Source organism: Orcinus orca, chromosome 10, assembly GCF_937001465.1.
Source record: "Orcinus orca chromosome 10, mOrcOrc1.1, whole genome shotgun sequence".
NCBI lineage: Eukaryota > Metazoa > Chordata > Mammalia > Artiodactyla > Delphinidae > Orcinus > Orcinus orca.
The window spans coordinates 63911348-63915486 of NC_064568.1; positions in this window are offsets into that span (position 1 = coordinate 63911348).

Sequence of the window (4139 nt, forward strand, 5' to 3'; positions counted from 1 at the left end):
AGCATATATTTTGTGAAAAATTGTACATATGTGTCACCTTGGTTGATGTACAACCATGAATATGTAAGTATACCATTGCCTATTACTAAATCATTAGTCTGGAAAGGACTTAATCATTTTGTCTAATATGCTACTCGATTAATTCACTTCCTCTTTCTGTAAACTAAAGTTTTTTTTTTTTCTTTTTACTGTGGAAAATGATTAAAATGGAAAAAAATAATGACAAAGAGTAGAAAAAGATCACGAGTTTCAATGAAATCCTACGGTAAAGTGCAGACTGTAACTTTTGGGGTGTTTCCCCACTCTAGGAAGTACCCTTCTCTGAGAACAGTCCATTGCCTGCAGCCACTCTGGAGATTGGCTTCCCAAGAAGGAGACTGCCTGTGCAATACCTGCCTTTCTAAAGTGTACAACTCAGTGGCTTTTAATATATTTCTCATCTTGTGCAACCATCACCATTACCTAATTTCAGAATGTTTCCCTCACCCCAAAGAGAAACCCTATGACTTCCCATTTACTTATCTTCCCAGATGCTGGCAACTAGATTTAACTATCCTGGAAATTTCCTATAAATGGAGTCATAAAATATGTGGGCTTTTGTTTCTGCCTTGTTTCACTTAGCATAATATTTTCAAGGTTCATCCATATGGTAGCATATATCAGTATTTTTTAATGGCTGAATAATATTCCATTGTATGGATAGATCACATTTTATTTATTCAGCAGTTGATTGTTTCCTCTTTTTGGCTGTTATATGTAATGCTGTTATGAACATCCATGTACAAGTTTTTGTGTGAACTTATTTTTTCAGTTCTCTTAGGTATATACTTAGGAGTGGAATTACTGTTTCACATAGTAATTCTATATTTAACTTTTTGAGGAATTGCCAGATTGTTTTCCAAAGTGGTTATGCTCTTCTACATTACCGCTAGCAATGTGTAAGTTTACTAATTACTTCACATCCTTACCAATAATTGCTTTTTTCCACACTTTAGGAAAAAAAATATATATATATATCTGTCCTAGTGGGTATTAAGTGGTAACTCATTGTGGGTCAGATTTCTATTCCCCTAATGATTAATGATGTTGAGCATCCTTTCATGTCCTTATTGGCCATTTGTGTATCTTCTTTGGTGAAATATCTATTTGAATTATTTGCCTATTTGAAAATTTGTATTTTTATTATTGACTTGTAAGTTTTTAAATATATATTCTGGTTACTAGACACTTATCAGAAGCTTGATTTGCAAATATTAGTTTCTCATCCTGTGGGTCGTATTTTCACTCTTGGTAGTGTCCTTTGATGGAAAAAGTTTTTAATTTTGATGAAGTCCAATTTATCTATGTTTTCTTTTGTTATTTTGCTTTTGGTATAATATTTAAGAAACTGCAGACTAATCCAAGGCCCTAAAGATTTACACCTATGTTTCCTTTTGAGATTTTTATTGTTTTAGTCTTTACATTTAGGTCTTTGATCTATTTTGAGTTAATTTTAATATATGGTATAAGAAAGGGGTCCAAATTCTTTTCTTTTTCTTTTTTTTTTTTCCTGCATGTGGATACCCAGTTGTCCCAGAACCATTTGTTGAAAAAACTCTTCTTTACCCATTAAATGATTTTGGCACCCTTGTTGAAAATCAATTAGCCATAGATGTGTGGGTTCATTTTTGGCCTTTCAATTATATTCCATTGATCTGTATGTCTATGCTTATACCAATATAACAATGTTTTGATTCCTGTAGCTTCATAGTGTGTTTCAAAATTGAGAAGTGTGAGTCTGAAAATTTTGTTCTTTTTCAAGATTGTTTTGGCTATTGAGTATCCCTTGCAATTCCATATGAATTTTAAGATCAACTTCTCTATGTCTGAAAAAAAGGCAGTTGAAATTTTTATAGAGATTGTGTTGGATTTGAATTTGTAGGTCAATTTGTAGAATATTGTCATCTTAACAGTATTAAGTTTTCCAATTTATAAACATGGGTTATCTTTTAACTTATTTAGGTCTTCTTTAATTATTTTTAACAATATTTTATATTTTTCAGTCAATACAACTTGCATGTCCTTGGTAAAATTTATTCCTAAGCATTTTATTCCTACTAATGCTATTGTAAATGGAATTGTTTTGTTAATTCCATTTCCAGATTGTTCTCTGATAGTGTATAGAAATACAACAGATTTTTGCGTATTGATTTTGTATCCTGCAACTTTGCAGAACTCCTCATTAACTCTGTAGTTTTGTGCGTGTAAAATCTTTGGAGTTTTCTATATATAAGATGATGTCATTTGCCATAGATAGTTTTACTTCTTCCTTTCCAATCTGGATGTCTTTTACATCCTTTTCTTGTCTAATTAGCTAGAACTTGCTGTACAGTGTTGACTAGAATAGGTGAAAGTGGACCTCCTTGTCTTTTTCCTAATTTTAAGGGGAAAGATTTCAGTCTTTCAGCATTATGTACAATGTTACCCATGGGTTTCCATAGATGCTGTTTGTGAAACTGAGGAATTTCCCTTTTATTCCTACCTTGTTGAGTATTTTTATCATGAAAATATGTTGGATTTGGTCAACTTTTTTTACATCTATTGAGATGACCATGTGTGGAATGTTTTCCCCTTTATGCTATTACTATGGTGTATTACAATGGTTGATTAACCAATCTTATATTCCTGGGGCTAATCCCACTTGTCCATGGTATATAATCCTTTTAATATATTGCTGGATTCAGTTTGCTAATATTTTGTTGAGGATTTTTGCATCTGCATTCATGAGAAATACTGACTTGTAGTTTTCTTTCTTGTGATATCTTTGTCTGGCTTTGAAATGAGAATACTACCAGCCTCATAGAGGGACTCTGGTTTTGATTTTAGTTTTACTATTCACTATGATTCAAGTTGAGGTAATTACTCAATAACTTAAAGCTTTGGATTCCTCAGCTCTAGATTAATAATAACTTTATGCACACAAATTGTTGTGAGGGCTAAATGAGATTATTATGTATGCTTTGTAAACTGTCAATCACAGTATTTATGTCGTATTACAAGTGTTGATGTGGGTGGGTGTTAAGAATAATAGCAGCAATCCGGGTTGGGTTTGAATCAGAAACATACGTACCTTCACTAAGATTATTATACTTTATCTCTCTTGATCTTTACTATGGCTTGTATAAAATGAGTCACAATCATCCTAGTTGTATTGAAATACCCACATTAATAATAGTAATAATATAACTATAATAATATAACAATAAAACATATTAGCACTACTATATATACATTGAGTGCATATTGCCCCAAACCCTTGACATATATTAACTTATTTCACCCTCACAATGCCATGATGAAGGTGCTGTTACTTTTCTTCCTATTCTAAGTGAAAATTGTACCTGAAGTTTGGATAATTTGTTCAAGGTCACACAGCTCAGAAGTTGCAGATAATCAGTAAAATCTGTGACATAGTTATACTCATAAAGTTAGTTATTTTTCACTCTTGTTCAAGAGTTGCTCTCATGTTTATGTAAATAAAATGAATCAATTTTTACTCAAATATTTTTTCAGAACTATATACGTTTTCTGAAATAGCCAATGGATTTAAATGAAAGTAAAATAAGAATGACTCAATCTATTTTTTTCTGTCACCTTGAAAGCTAACTTCTTTACAAACTTTTTTCTATAATGCTGGAATAAATTAACATTATGCACATTGAGAACATCTAACAACAACCCTCGCACATCTCTGCAGTGAATAGCTCTGAGGCCTTGGCAATTCAGACAAGTTTTTCTGAAATAAAGGACTATACATTTATAGAAAACATTTAATACCATGCCTGAATATCTTCCTCTAAAGACAACAAGAAAGCTATCATCTTATTTTTTTAGATCTCTAGTAAAGATGTGAATTGGGGTTGATTTAAAGATCCTTGACTGGTTTTTGTCCTAACATAAAACAGTATTTAAATAAAATTTTAGCAATTGCAAAGAGGCTCAGAGTTCTAAAATATTTCTGTCCTTTAACTGGGTTTGTTATTTGGTATTTCACATAAAAAGTAGGGACAAGGCTTTGAAATTTAGTAGAGGCAAATCAGAAACAAACAAACCATTATAACCTGGCATGGTTTGATTTAATAGGTTTAAACATATAGCAT